The sequence below is a fragment of the Octodon degus genome, unplaced genomic scaffold (genome assembly GCF_000260255.1).
Source record: "Octodon degus isolate 3935 unplaced genomic scaffold, OctDeg1.0 scaffold00111, whole genome shotgun sequence".
Lineage (NCBI taxonomy): Eukaryota > Metazoa > Chordata > Mammalia > Rodentia > Octodontidae > Octodon > Octodon degus.
In genome coordinates this window covers 6,787,775-6,804,106 of record NW_004524687.1, presented here as the reverse complement: position 1 = coordinate 6,804,106, position 16,332 = coordinate 6,787,775, and the positions used below count along the sequence as shown (strand labels likewise).

The 16,332-nt window shown below is 41.3% G+C and overlaps 2 pseudogenes across 1 annotated transcript; one reads left to right on the top strand and one right to left on the bottom strand.

Moving 5' to 3' along the window:
• The first annotated feature begins 1,814 nt into the window (after nt 1–1,814).
• Nucleotides 1,815–3,420, top strand: LOC101574556 (annotated as a pseudogene). Its single transcript, XR_192714.2, has one exon. The product of XR_192714.2 is annotated as a tubulin delta chain pseudogene (transcript).
• Nucleotides 3,421–6,368: 2,948 nt separating this feature from the next.
• Nucleotides 6,369–7,410, bottom strand: LOC101562506 (annotated as a pseudogene).
• Between the last annotated feature and the right edge of the window lie 8,922 nt (nt 7,411–16,332).

Genomic DNA, 16,332 nt, shown 5'->3' with positions numbered 1-16,332 from the left:
TTTCTTTTTCTTTTCTTTTCTTTTCTTTCTTTCTTTCTTTCTTTCTTTCTTTCTTTCTTTCTTTCTTTCTTTCTTTCTTTGTGGAACTGGGGATGAACTCAGGCCTTTGTACTTGCCAGGGAAGCACTTATTCCACTGAGCCATCTCCCCAGCCCCGGCCCCTTTTTCAAGCGTGTTTATAGTTGAGTCTGCATCTTCTAATCTGTTCCATTGATCCTCAGTTCTGATTTTATTTTACTTTTTATTATTATTGGGGTTTTTTGTCTTTTTTTTTTTTTTTGCCAGTAACAGGCCAATTTTATCACAGTAGCTTTGTAGTATAAATTCATGTGAGGGACTGTGATGCCTCTTGCCTTGCCTTTGTTGGCCAGGATTGCCTTTTCTATTCTAGGTTTTTTCTGGCTTCAGATGAAGTTGAGGAATGTTTTCTCTAAATCTGTGAGATATGCTGTTGGTATTTTGATCAGGATTGCATTAAAGGTATATAACAGTTTTGGGACCAGAGCCATTTTCACAATGTTGATTTTTTCCTATACATGAGCAAGGAATAGTTTTCCATTTTTTGAAATCCTCTTCAATCTCTTTTTTCAGAGTATAGTAATTTTTATTGTATAGAGCTTTTATTTTCTTTGTTAGATTAATACCTGAGTATTTCATTTTTTGGATGGTATTATAGAAGGTGTTGCTTCTCTAATTTCTCTTTCAGTGTATTTGTTTTTGTATAGAGGAATGCTATTGATTTTGGGGTGTTGGCTTTATATTCTGCTCTGCTACTGAATTTGTTTAATTAATACTATGAGTCACTTGGTGGGATTTTTTGAGTATTCCCTGTAGAGTATCTATTGAGATGATCATGTGGTTTTTGTTTTCGGCTGTGGTGATATAGTGTATTACATTTGTAAATTTACCTACATTGAACCATCCCTGAATCCCTGGAATGAATCCCACCTGATCATGGTGTATAATCTTCCTGATGATTTGCTGCATTTTGTTCACTAGTATTTTATTGGGTATTTTTACATCTACGTTCATTAGAAAGTTTGGCCAGTCACTCTTCTTTTTGGGGAAGGAGGTCTTTTTCTGGATTTGGTGTCAGCGTAATATTTGCCTCCAGAAATAAGCTAGGGAGAATTGCTTTCTTTTCAATGTCATTGAAGAGTTAGAGAACTATTACCATTAAATCTTCCCTAAATTTCTTGTCAAATTCAGCTAGGAATCCATCCAGACCTGGAGTTTTCTTAGTTGGTAAGTTTTTTATTATATATTCAGTTTCATTAATTGATATTTGGTTATTCATAATTTTTATATCTTGTTGATTCAGAGTTGGTAATTCATGTGTATCTATAAATCTGTCCATTTCTTCTGTGTTTTCCATCCTATGTGAGTAAATATTTTCAATGTAGATATTGATGATCTTCCGAGTTTCCCAAGGATCTGCATTAATTTCACATTTTTCATTCCTCATTGTGTGAATTCAAAATTTTTCTTTCCTTTTTTTTTTTTTTTGATGAGGTAGGCTATAGGGTTTATCAATTTTATTTACTCTTTCAAGGAACCCACTCTGATTCATTAAATTTTTGTATTGTTTTCTTTGTCTCAATTACATTAATTTATGCTCTGATCTTTATAATTTCCTTCCTTCTTTGGGCTTTGGGCTTGACTTGCTCTTCTTTTCTAGAAGTTTGAGATGCAGCATAAAATTGTTTGGGTTCATTCTGTTTTCCTAATGTGAGATTTCACTGCTATAAAGTTCTCTGTGGGGCGCATGCGCAGTGTCTACGAGCGCGTTTGACGAACGGAGCATGCGTCCCGCATCCGAAGTTGATAAAATGGAATTGAACATGCGTAATTGACCTTTGGAATTTAAAAAAAAAAAATTCTTCAAGTAAAAGAACAGTGCCGCATTTGTCCTCGGTGGCTTTAGTGTTGAAAGTGAGCATGCGCGTAGTAAGAAGGCTGGTTCTCTGAATTTGAACCCGACCAAAACCACGGGGCCGAGAGTTGTAGGTTGTTCATATTCTGAAGGAACAGGCCTAATGTGTGGCTCAGTATGTCAATAGTAACAGTGCAGATTGGCCAGTGTGGCAACCAGATTGGCTTTGAAGTATTTGATGCTTTATTTAATGATTCCCAGTGTTCCCAGGGATTCTGCTCTAAAAGAGAGAATGAGGCATATCAGATATCTTGCAAAGAAAGGTTCTTCAGAGAGGAAAATGGAGTTCCAATTGCTCGGGCTGTGCTTGTTGACATGAACCTAAAGTTATCAGTCAAGTGCTGTCAAAGGCTGCCCAACCCCGGGCAGTGGAAGTACAGTCTGCATGAATGCTTCTGTCAGAAACAGGGTTCTGGAAACAACTGGGCCTACGGTTACTCCATTCATGGACCCAAGCATGAAGAGTCTATCATGAACCTAATCCAGAAGGAAGTGGAGAAGTGTGACTCCTTGAGTGGTTTTTTCATCATCATGAGTATAGCTGGGGTCACAGGATCAGGGCTGGGAGCCTTCCCTACACAGCGTCTGCAAGATCACTACTCCAATGCTTTGAAAATGAATCAGATTATATGGCCTTATGGAACCGGTGAGGTTATTGTTCAGAACTACAACTCCATCTTGACGCTTTCTCACTTGTACTGATCTTCAGATGCCCTCCTCGTGCAGGAGAATGATGCTGTCCATAAGATCTGTGCAAAACTGATGAAAATCAAGCAGATCTCCTTTCGGGATATAAATCAAGTCCTTGTGCATCAGCTGGGAAGTGTGTTCCAGCCTACGTACTCTGCAGAAGGCGCATTTCACTATAGAACAAATCCACTAGGAGACTTAATGGAGCATTTAGTTCCCCATCCTGAGTTCAAGATGCTGGGCATTCGAAACATTCCTCAGATGTCTGAGAATTCCCTGGCATACAGCACGTTTACCTGGGCTGGCCTCCTGAAGCATTTGAGACAGATGCTCATTTCTGATGCAAAAATGGATGAAGGTATAAATTGGCAAGTGCGGCCTCCTTTACCAAGACTTCAACCTCTTGGCAAAACGTCTCTCAACAGGGAACAGCGTTTTAACACTTCTCTTGCTAACTTGGTCATCCTTCGTGCGAAAGATGTGCAGAGTGCAAATCTGAGGGGATTCGAGGACCCAGCCCTGTACACCTCCTGGCTGGGCCCTGCCAATGCCTTCTCTGTCTGGAAAACACCACGAGCCTTCAACAGATACGAGAGGTCCGCAGCCTTGGTCAGCAACAGCCAGGCCTTCCTGAAGTCGCTTGATGCAGTTGTGGGCAAAGTGTGGAATATGTTCACTTCAAAAGCTTATATTCATCAGTACACAAAATTTGGAGTTGAAGAAGAGGACTTTTTGGACAGTTTCACATTACTAGAACAAGTTGTTGCCAGGTACTGTAACCTCTGATTTTGAATAAAGGGGAAAAAGTACCTTTAAATAAATAAATAAATAAATAAATAAATAAATTTCTCTCTGATAACTGCTTTCATTGTGTTCCACAAATTCTGGTAAATTGTGTTTGAATTTTTATTGAATTTTTGATATTGTTTAATTTCTTCTTTGATTTCATCTGTGACCAATTAGTTGTTCAAGAGGATATTATTTCATTTCCATGTGTTTATGGGGTTTTTGTAGTTTCTTTTGTGGTTAATTTTTGTTTAATTGCACTATGGTCGGATAATATGCATGGGATAATTTTAATTCCTTTACATTTACTTAAGCATGTTCTAGGGACTAGTGTGTGGTCTATTTTAGAGAACATCCCATATGCAACTGAAATGAATGCATATTCAGATGTTGTTGGGTAAAACACTCTGTAAGTGTCTACTAAATCCATTTGTTCAAAGGATTGGTTCAGTTCTGGTTCAGTTCTGCACACACCCCCTCTTTTTGGGGGGGAGGTGCAGGGTCTCACTACACAGCTCAGACTCATTGTGATCCCCCTAATTTCTGCCTCCCTAGTGCTGGTATTACAAGCATGTGCCACCACTCCGGGATTTCATCGCTGGCTCAGTGCACCCAGGGTCAGACCTAGCATGGCATCCAGTGCCAGGGATCAAGTCCTGGCCCCTGCACTTACCTAAGCAAGTGCTTTGTCCACTGACCTATATCGCCAGCCTTCAGTTCTGCTACCTCTTTGCTAATTTTTTTTTTTTTTGTCTTGTTGATATTTTTGAGACAATGTAGTGTTAAGGTCCACCATAAAGATTGTGTTATTGGTATTTGATTTTGTATGTCCTTTAAATTTTGTCTTATACAGCTGGGTGCTCCCATGTTTGGTGCATATATATTCATGATTGTTATCTCTTCCTCTTGCAGTTTTTCCCCAACAAGTATGAAATGGCCTTCTTTATCCCCTTTCAGTATTCTTGGTTTGAAGTTCACATTGTCTGCAAACCGAATAGCTACCCCTGCTTTTTTCTGAGTTCCTGTTGCATGGAGTATTGTTTTCCATGTTTTGGCTTCACCCTATAAATTTCCTTTTCAGTTAAATGTGTTTCTTGTATACAGCATATTGTTGGATTTTGTTTCTTGATCCACTCTGCCAGTCTTCTTTTTATTGGTGAATTGAGGCCATTTACATTGATGGTTATAACTGATATGTACTGGTTTATCTCTGTCATGTTATTTTCTTACTATTGATTCCTTGTTTTCCCCTCTATTTAATTTCTTGCCTTGCTTGGTGGGTTTTTTTCTTTTTTTTTTTTTTAACATATCTTCATTCCTTCGTTGATGAGCATTTGGGTTGTTTCTATGATTTTGCTATTACAAAATGTGTTGCTATAAAGATAAGTACACAGATATTGCTGTGGTATGACATTTTAAATTCTTCTGGGAAGACCCCAGAAGGTGAATAGCTGGGTCAAATGGGACCTTTCATTCTAGCTTTTTTACAAAGAATCTCCACACTGGTTTCTATAGTGGTTACACCAGTCTATACTCCAACCAAAAATGGACAAGTCTTTCTTTTTCCCCACATCCCCACAAGCATTTGTTATTGGTTGCTATCTTGATGATAGTCACTCTTCCTGGTATGAGGTGGAATCTCATTGTTTTAATTTACATCTCTCTAATAACCAGTGATGCTGAATATTTTTTCATATATTTGTCATTTATATTTCTTCATCTAAGAAGTGTGTATTCATCTTAGATGTCCATTTTTGGAGTGGTTCTTTAAATTTGAGGGGGTCTAAAATTAGTAAAAAAGAAGGGCTTCAAGGACAGCCAATATCCCAGCCCCACGCATCCAAGGTCAGTGAGGACTCAGGACACAAGCGAACCCACATCCTAACATCCTGTAACTCAGTGGTGTCTCAAATTTGCTGAGCAAGGAGATTATAGGGTCACGGAGGAAAGCAATCGATGATGCAGAGTGTGCCCAAGGAGAGTCACATGGAGAGGAAACATTCTCTCAGGCTTTCATAGAGAGCAGACTGGCCAAGCAATGACCACAACCCATCCCAATGGCTGACACCAACAAAGGATCCACAAACTGTGGTACAGGGCCTCAGGTCAAATGCTGAAGGGATTTGACTGACTTGTCAGACACAGAAGCCACATTTCTAGGTTATATAGCTTTTGCCTTATCTTGGCTCCAACCATTCAGCAGAAAAGTATAAAAACAAGGTATAAAAAGCCATATCGATATGCTAAGCTACAAAAGCCTCATGTCAACAATCTCTGACATTGCCAGTCCTATGGACAACCCACTACTGTTATGGACCAATGGACTATACTAGATTATCTTGCTGAATTCATGCTCTTACCATATTTAAATGGCAATGGAATACCCATCTCTGACAAAGCTAAACAAAAAAGGGGGATACAAATGAAGGACCATCCTGCATCTGTATATACAAACTAGAGTAGATATACAGCTACCTTCTCAATTCAATGAGAAGAAAAATTTGTACTAACAGTGCCTGGACAGAATATCATGTCTGCATCCTGCACCATGAGCAACCACCACAACAATATGCAATGTACTAATCACTGCTACTGTCCCACTAACCTGTTTTGAAACTGTCTCATTGCTACCTGCCTGTCAATAAAATTAATAAAAATAAATAAATTTGAGGGTCTGATTGTTTTCAGTTTTTTATTTTCCAGATATAAGCCATCTTAAGGACGGCTAATTTTTTTTATCACTCTGTGTTGTCTTTTCACTGTTGATTTCTTTTGTTGTGTAAAAACTTTTTAATATGATAAAATTACAGTTATGATTCTTTGTATTATTTCCTGTGCATTTGGGGTTTTGGTCATGAAACTTTTGCCTACACCAATGTCCTCAAGAGTTCTTCCTGTTCTCTCTTCCAACAGATTTAGTATTTCTGTTTCAATATTTAGGTCTTTAATCCATTTGGCTTTAGTTTAGTGTGCAATGAGACATCGGTCTGGTACTGTTCTTCTGCCTGTAGAGAGCCAGTTCTGAGTAGAATAGTAGTGACTGGTCCTCTATTTCTTTTCTTAAGTTTTCATGTGTCTTTTTTTCCTCTTCAAGAAAACAAGTTGTTTCAGTGATAGATTCTTTTATGGTTGCAATCTTATTCTTTAGCTCCGAAATATCTTCCTGAGTTTTTGTTATTTTGTTTCCTTCTGGATCTTGGCGGTCTTACCTAAATTCCTCTTTTATTGTCTTTAGTTTTTTTTAATAAGACCTTATTTTTTATAAAGTTCAGTCATAAATGACCATTTTCTTTCTATTTTCCCCAAACTATCTTTATGTGCCTTTATTTTTGCATAATATGCATTGTATCTTTTCATCTTTTCCCCAAAATCTTCTTGGGCTGTTGCTATACCAAATTTAAGCTTTATATTTTCTGTATGTAAGGACTTGATTTAAATTGCCAGGCTTCCACACTGAAGTTTGGAATTCTCAATGGCAGTATCTTGCTGATATATTTGCCTCTCTGTTTCTTTAGTTTCTGAAGAGACTGCCGCTATTTTTTTTTTTCAAGTTCATGAAGTTTATTCCGTAAATGAAGCAGATTTTTTTGTTTTTTTTCTATTTCTGATATTTGAAATTGTTGTTGCTTTGCAACTTGCTCTACAGCATCAGTTAATGAAGATATTTCTTGCTTACACACAGCTTCATAAAGAACTGCAGCATTCTTCCTTTCTTTGTTGCCTGACCTTTTTTTATAGTCTTTTTCCCTTTTTACTTCATCTTCTTTATTCGACAGGTGGGCCCTTGATCGGAGGCCCCTAGGATTCTTCAAGTTTGATAGATTACTTCATCCCTCACCATCAAGTCTCCCCCTCATCTCTCTTCTCTTCCTCTTTCAGATGACAACCTTTTATTTAACTGGCTTCATCTGGCATTCCTATTCCTAGCTGTGGCAGCTGGCGTGGACTCTCATGCCTCACCCAGAACTGCTGAGGCAGTGGCGCACGCCTGGTGGACTCATCCCGGGAATCCACTTGGTGGTTTCTTTCTGTTGATGTTCTTGGAACTGTGGTCATTTTTACCTCTTGCTAAAATATATTTCAGTATTCTTTGTAGGGTTGGTTTGGTGGTCATGAATTTCTTTAGCTGTTCTTTGTCATAGAAGTACTTTACATCTCCATTAATTTTGAAAGATAGTTTTTCAGGGTTCAACAATTTGGTATGAAAGTTGTTTTCTTTCAGGACCTGAAATACTTTACTCCAAGCTTTTCTTGACTTGATCATTTGTGTTGAGAAATCTGCTGATTCTGATGGGCTTTCCTTCATATGTGAACTGTTTCTTTTCTCTAACAGCTTTTATTATATTGTTCTTGTGCTGAATTTCTGGAATCTTGATTATTGTATGCCTAGGTGTAGATTTATTTTGTTTGATGCTAATTGGAATTCTATATTCCTCACTTAACAGTGTCAGAATTTTTCCTTATGCATGGGAAATTTTCTATTTCTGCAAATAGTCTTTTTATGTCATTTGAGTTGACTCCTTTTTCCTTTGACATCTATCACTTTTATGTTATTCATCTTTGCATCATCTTGTTCATCATAATAAATCTGTTGAATTATTGTTTCCTGGTTCCTTGTTATTTTTAAGAGACCTTTCCTTTCCTGGTCCCTAGCTGCAACAATGTCTTCAAAGTCTAAAAGTCTAACTTTAGTTTTATTCAAATGGTTTTGTGAGATTTCAATGGAATTTTTAATTGCCTGGATATCTCTTTGAATCTGTCTCATGCATTCTATTTCTTTCTTGTATTGTTTATTCAAGATTTCCTTCATTTTTCTATGTTCCTCTACTTTTTATGAATGTCTTCTTTAGATCTGCTCAGTGATACTTTCATATGGTTATCATTCCTTTTTTACCTGAAAGATTATTTCTGATCTAATTTCCTCTGTATCCATCTGGAGTTTTTCTCTACTTCAGCTGCAGTCATTTCAGAAATTTTAGGTGTGTGACTTTCAATTTCCTCAATGCTAATGTCTCCTCAACTCATTCTGGGTGGCCTGGGAGCCTAAGATAGTATTTTTGTTCCTTTGTCTTGTCATTTTCTATTTATCTAGAACTTTTATTTTGATTTCTGTGATAATCCTTGTGAATCTTTTTTGTTGTTGTTGTTTTTTTTATGTATTTGGTTGTTGCAGGGTCTCACTATGCAGCTCAGACTCATGATGATCCTCATGCTTTCAGCCTCCCCGGTGTTAGTATTATGGGCATGAATCACTATGGCCAGACTTTGGCTGGCTCAGCCCACCCTGGAGGTTGGGTGCTGGTATAGCATGTGGTGTTGGACATTGAACTGTGGTCAGTGAGCTTACCTGAGCTTACCTAAGTAGACATTTTAGTTCACAGAGCTATCTCACCAGCTCAATCCTTGAGAAATTTTGATAGTAGGTAGCTACATCACTACTATCAAGGTCACTGTAGGAAGAGTCAGTTTATTAGGGATATCTTTTGTATGTCAGGTATTCTTGTTTTGTGCCTGTCCCAAGATCCTACCTTCCCATTTGGCACTGTCCTCCATCTTTTTGTGTCAGACTTTGATGAAGTCTGACACATAAAGTCCCAGAGCTTCCCAATGTTGTTACCCAAGAGAGAACAAGTAATTAAAACACATATGATGTCATAGCTACAGTAATACAATTAGCAATAATAATATCAAGAAAAATTTAGAAATTAATAAACTTTGATAACTCTAGACCATAGGAGCAAAGTCTCTAGATACATAGCAGGAAAGATCTCAAACTGGGAGTTTGTATGCAAATGTTTCTCCTTGTTAGAGTGGATTTACTCTGTGTTTCTCTGGCCAGGCCAATTGCCAGGTTTCAGGGGCTTCATTTCATGTAGGGTGATGGTCCAGGCACCACCTGATTTCTTCTGGCCAACCTGGTTACCCAGGGCCCTGAGCATTTCTATGGTAGAAATGCTGGTCGCTGGGTTCAGGGGAATAGGCTTGGTACCTGGATTCCTCCAGCTAAACTAGTTACCCAGAGTTCCAAGCATCTCTGCACCAGTCACTGTGGTTCAAGAGAATGACCTTCCAATCCTTTTTTAAAAAATTATTTTTTTAATTTGTGAGACAGGATCTTTCTAAGTCTCGCTAAGTTGCCCAGGCTAGGCTCAAACATGGGATCTTCCTCCCTCAGCCTCCAGGAGTCCTGCAGTTACAGCTAGGTACCACCACATCTTATATAGAGCCCGTGGCAATACCTTTCAGTGACCCTCCATCCAACCCACTCCAGTGAAGTTTTCTACCAAATTAGTATGGTTACCAATACCATACCTGCGCTATGCCCAGAGTTGATGCTGCTTCCTTCCTTGACGTGGAGGTCGCGCTTTCCTCTGCTCACTCCCTGGTTCCCAACCTCATCTTCTCCACTGGCCTCTCCTCCCCAGGTCTGTGCCTTCCCCTACTTCTGCCCTCACCCCCATAGGGCCTCCGTGCAGTCCATGGTACCATCTCTGTGTTTGGAATGCCCACATCAGTGTCTCCCTTGGACTTCTCCCCAGACCCCAAGTTCAAATCCAGTGCTCCTCCCCTTGCAGCTTCCTATAGTGTCAGACAACATTGCATGACCCTGCCCAGAGTGTGCTCTCAAGCCTTCATTTCTGAGTCTGCTACTTTGCTATTGTCTCCAACTCTCATTTCCCTGGGTTAAAGCCACTGCTCAGAACCAGCCCTCCTCGGCATCTGCACAGTGCAGGCCCTGCTGTGTCCCTCCACTCTACTGACCCTGAGTTGTACACCGCCTGTCTGCATGCTGTGCTGGCTCCTGACTGTGATCCCTGCTCCCTGTGTCTGCCCTGGCTCCCTAAGCAGCATGGAGCCTGTTGAAGTCTAAATCCCATGCTATTGCACAGGAGAGGCTGCTGTTTCTTACAACCCCCATGGTTGTCCTCACCTCAGGGACCCATCCTACCCAGCCATCCTGCAGACACCTCCTGCTTCTCCCTTCATCTGCTGCCCACTGCCCCCCTCCCTCCAACCTTCTTGATAGTATGTCTCCACCTCACACCTCAGACCTGCCTGGACTTCTCCCTGTCTTCCCTCCTTTGGGTACTACTCAGACACAAAGAGGCTTGGACACCTCTGGAGGACAGTGTCTCTCTGAAGCCTCAGCCACATCACCTGCTTACTCTAGTTTTCTCATAGCATCTTCTAATTCTCTTTCTCCCCTACCACAAATAACTGCAATAAAAGAGGTAGAACTAATGGTGGGGGTGGGGCAATGAGAGAGAAAAGAATCACAGACTCAAGAGGTCAACACATCCCAGAGTAGGAGATACCAAGAAATGAAGAAGGAAGAAACATACAATTGAAGAACATGCAAAAGGCTAGAGTGAAAAGAATCAGGCCAGCTCACCTCACTGACCAACAGAGAGCTCAGAACCTAGCACTTTGAGTACCCCAGAAGACATTTACTGTGTCCTCTCAGTAGTCCAGTGATAGCAGTCCCACTGAGAGAGGTGACTTTGGCCCACAACTTCAGAGGGCTCAGTCTACCTTCACTGGCTCCAAAGAAAGGGCTTGGTGGAAAGGTCTTTCACAGGCCAGCTGCTCAACCAATGGCAGCCAGGAAGCAGAGAGAGGAGGGAAGAGCCAGAAAGAGATCTATGCCCGCCAAAGACACACTGCAAGAGCCTCACCTCCTTCACCAAGCACACTCTTAACTTCACATGAACAAACCCATCAATGGTGAATCCACTGGTGTGTATACCACTTCAGGATCTAGTGACCTTCTGGGAGCCTCTTCTCTGACCATAGATGACTCCTGGGAGACTTCTAGAACTAAAGCATAACAAGCAGCTTTTAAGGGCTGTGGGCAGTGAATGGCTTATTTTCAGACATGTTTTACTTCTTATTTTTCTTCAGTACTGAGAGTTGAACCCAGAGCCTTCACACTGAGCTATATCCCCAGAACTTTTTAAATTTTGAGACTGGGTATCACTAAAGTGCTGAGCTACACTTGAGAGGAGACTGATCCTCCTATCTCAGCCTACCATTGCTGGAATTACATACATACACCCCACACCTGGCTCCTGAAACTCCTGAATTAAAGAGTGAGAAAATGGAGCAATGGCACAGAATGACAAAGTGAAATCCTCTTTAACCTAGTATAGGCAAAGCAGTGTTTATCCATCACAAGAGCACAAAAAGAAATTCAAGCATGCAGGATTAAAAATATTTGCCTCCTATGACCCATGCCAGGAAACTACTGGAGGACGTATTTCACCAAAACAAGAGGGTTGATTAATAAAGAAGAAAATAATGGGACCAGAAAACAGAGGTCAGTTAGAGAACAGAAAGAAAGGGGATCCCAAGACTTCTGTCCTAGGGGTTGATGCTAAGCAGCAGCAGGCACTGCGTATAGACCCAGCACATACATGGGAAACTGGCATGGGAAGATGGAGGGGGAGGTCACCAACAGGTGTGTAATATGTGTGTGCTGGTGACACTGCAAAATGCCTCTCAGCAATGCTCGAGTGAGAACTTAAATAGGAATGTAGGAGCAAAAACAAATATTTAAAAAACAGAATTAGATATACAAGAAAATAAACACACCCAACACACACACACACACACACACACACACACACACACACACACTTTGACTTAGATGTAAACCCTGAACATTGGTTTAACCTAAATCTAGGCTGCCTGGTAGAGGACAATATGGGACTGCATGGGGAGAATGTGAGCTCTGTGCTCACCAAACTCTTCCCCTGAGGAGTAGAGCCCAGGACCTGTGTCCAAGCTCTGTAGCAAACAGGCTAACCCCTGTGGTACTCTCCTGAAGAATGGGTATGGACACAGTGGTAATGTGCTGCTTCTTGGCCTGGCCCAGGGACTCCCACATTTTATCACTGTTCTCTTCTTCCAAGGAGGACCTGGATGTCCTGTTGAAGATGGTAGCACCAACAGTGAAGGAATCCTGAGTCCCCAGACATGTGGAGAAACACCAGCTCTTGGTGGCCCAGTGAGCTGCACTAAGAAATACACAGTGTTGTTCATCTCAGTAAGATCTCATTACAGGGAGATTATTACAGCTGGCAGCAGCCAGCATTACTTATCCTGGTTAATGTACTTAACCACTTACTGTGGAAAATCTGAAGTGGGTAACTCAGAAATAGACACTGAAGCCAATTTAGAAGTATGAAGATGACAGAAAGATTTGATAGGTAGCCCTCCCCCCTCAAAAAAGGTGAGGGCTGGCAAGATAGCTCAGCAGTCTAAAGCACCTGCTTAGGCAAGCTTAGGCAAGTGCAGGGACCATGGTTCAATTGCCAGCACCACATGTTGTGCCAGCCCTGCCCCCAGGGGGGGCTGAGCCATAAATAAATAAATTAATTAATTGATTATTAATTAATAAATAAATTAATTAATTAAATAGGTGAGCATAGCAACTGGTAGGAGGGCACATGATGATAAGCAGCAAGGGCAACAGCTAGGGGCTGGCGGCTGATGTTTTTCACGTAACACTAAGAGTAGTTTTTAAATTTAATGACTTGTATGCATAATTTAAATAAAAATACAAATTACCCTTTTCTTATGTATTTAGTACGGGGTTTACAGCATGTCACTACACAGATCAGACTTGTGGTGATCCTTCCTGTTTTTCAACCTCCCAAGTCCTGGGATTACAGGCGTGCACCACCACTCGGTGCACTCACTGTCTCAGCATGCCCCGGAGGCGGGGTCAGCACAGCAGGATGAGGATCAAACCCCCAGACCCTGCATCAGCCTAAATAGGCACTTTAATCCACTGAGCTATCTGGCTGGCCCTCAAATTACTGATTTAAAAAAGTCTAAGGCCCAGTCAAATTGCTCAGAGGATTAAAGCACCTGCAAGCAGGCACAGGGGTAGGGAGTTTGATCCCCAGGCCTGCTGTGCTGGCCCCACTCCCAGGGCACACTGCGATTGCAATTGAGACTGGGTGTGGTGACGTGTTCCTGTATTCCCAACTCTTAGGAGACTGTAAACAGGTGGATCACTACAAGTCTGATCTAGTAGTGAGACCCTAAACACCCTGTAGACCCTTCCCTAAAATACAAAATAATAATCATAATCATAATCATAATAAATGAGGTCTATCTATCATCTTCTAGAAGAACCAGGTGTGGACATGGATAATGTCAGAACCGGTAACACACATATGCAAAGTGAAGCCAGCTGGTGGTGGGTGAACCATTAACAAAAAGATCAACATGTCCGCATACAATAAAAGTTGTGTTTGATTTGGTTTGCTTGTCCTGCTATAAGTTTAAGTTCTCACAAAGAGTACAAAGTTGTCACTCTTTCAGATGTGTTAGAGGAAGATGGTGTAAATACTAAATGGAAGAAGATAAAAGGCCAGAGCTCTGTCAGCTCATTCTATGGAAGGCAGCCCTTCCTGAAGATTCCCACATCTGTTAGAAAGCAGCCTTCACCTTGTTAAAATAAGACACTCTGCTGACATCTGGTGGGTGAGCATCACAGTAAATATCCAAGTGCAGATACTTAACCTTGCAGGATCTGCCCTCTGTCGATATACAGCTGGTTCCAAGCACAATCTGTGTGATTTATGTTGGCCGTAGTTCCTTAGTGTCTCTGGACTGCTCCTTTGCCCTTTTAGCCCTGCTCTTTGCCCTTTTCTTGTCTCTCCCTCCCTAGCCTTCCTATTTAAGAAGGCCTTTCTCCTCAAAATCCTCTCCCTTCTTTCACAGAGCTAAAGTCTAGCCTTCAGTAGTCACTTAGATCTTTAGGGCTTTACCTTCTATGCATAGTTCTATGAAAACATCAGCACGACCTAGAGCCTTCTATTATCTGACACCCTACTTTCCACCTGGATATAAATGGAGGCCACAGTGAAGCACATCTCCTTTCTCCTTATGCAACAGATGCCTTCGGCCCCAACACTCCTGGCGCTACCACTAGGACTGCAGCCAGAACACACTATAATGCCTTGGAACCCAGCTGGCTTTTCAACCCTTGACTCTACTGACTGCTTTCTGTACCCTTCTCAGGTGAACCTGGGTTTGTTTTGGCTGGGGGAAGTTCAGACTCCTGATTCACCTTTGTTGATTAAAAGGAAAGTCAAACTTAATTTTCTGCTTTTCCTTCTTATCCCAGTTTACTCAAAGGATTGACTGATCTACATCTACACAAATATGCACTTCATTCTTTCCAAGTCCAACCTCTTCCACTCACTCATCGTGAGAAATTGAACAAATCAGCCAGTAATTTGAGATGTAATCCCCTTTACCTGTATGCATGGCTTGATGCCACCAGTTCCCTGGATTACCTTCTAAAACCCATAATCCTGGGTTGTATTAAGAGATTTATCTTCAATGAATCCCTCTCTGGCTAACCATCTCCCTTAACACTGCTAAGGGGAAATGAGGGCCCTTCAAAGAAGTATCCCACTGCCAATGACTAGCTTCTGAATCACTCTAAATCTTAAATATGCAGCATTCTAAGGACTGCTCCAGGAAACATTGCTATTCATTCATTCAGGTGTCATAAATCCAAATGTCTTTAGTCTATTTTATCATATTCTACTGGGTTGGAGTCTTGGAAAAACTGGTTAAAATTGGTATCATTTAGTCTGCAAAGATAAGAAAGAAACTACAGAATATTAGAATGTCCAATTATTTGTTTAAAAAGGTTAATTATAAGAGTCTTGCCATTCATTTTTATTTATGCCCAATAAAATTAGCTTAACCTGCAATTCTATAGCACTCAGTTATACAAAGACTCAGAATGCATAAAGAATCCTTAGAAGGCCAGCTTCATTCTCACTGGAGAAGTTTCTCATTCTTGGAAGCCCGTGAGAGGCCAAGGAATAAAGAAATGGCATCCTGAGCACCCCAGAACCATCAGATTCCATACTGCTCAGCAACGAGCACTCCTTGAGTCTCCCTATCTGCCTGACACCAGGGAGATGTTACGAGTCCTCATACCAGCTAACATCTTTACCCTTCAGGATTTCCGCATCTGTTGATAAAATCTGGCTTGCACAATGCTATCATAGCTCCACGCAGCAGGTAGGGGAAAGTTGATTTCCCAGGTTAAATTCTGCCACTCAGAGCTTCTCCCAGGCTGGCCTGCCAAGTGGGTGCAGCTGTGCTTTAGCTCAAACTGTGGACACCAGAAAACTGCACCCCTCCCTGAGAACATCCCATGGCTTTCTATTAACCAGCCAGAGAATGAAAGACAACCCTCCTAGCACCCTCCCAGCATCTCCAGTTATATGATGTACCATGGGTGGCTTAGGCAATGTACAGCATTTCAGCTCCAAATCAGAAAATGCAACTGCTGACCTGTCCCATTCAGCTATGGTGAAGACTTTGCTTGTAGTCCCATCACAAGCTTTGTAAAAATTAGAGCAAGAGTAATATCCAGCTCACACACTGAACTGTGAAAACGTATCAAATGTCATCCATCCCCCTTAGCCCTCTTAGAATGGGCTTACTTTCATGCTTAATTAGTGATAATTTTTCATAGAGCCTGTATCAGTTAGGATTCTAGCAGGAAAGAGACAACACACTCAAATTAGGATGATTCAAGAAATACTAAGGAAAAGCTCATTTAAACTTGCCTAGGACACCACAAGGAACTGTGTGCTCCTTGTGACCAGTACGGAACCGAACACTGGGGACTCAGGGAGGAAAGAAATCACTCCAGGAAGGAGCATGTCCCAGAAGAGGAGCTGTAAGCATCTGTCAAGGGATGCAGCCCACGGGAAGAGCCAGGGAGCCAGAACAAGCACCCCACCTCTCTCCTCTCTCCTTCCCATTGGCTGAAGTGGGAGGAAACTGGAAGGCAAGAACGGCCATTGGTTTGAGCACATTGTTTTGGAGATGCGTGAAGGACAGCGCAGAGGCGGAGAGCAGAGGAAACATCTAGCCCAATA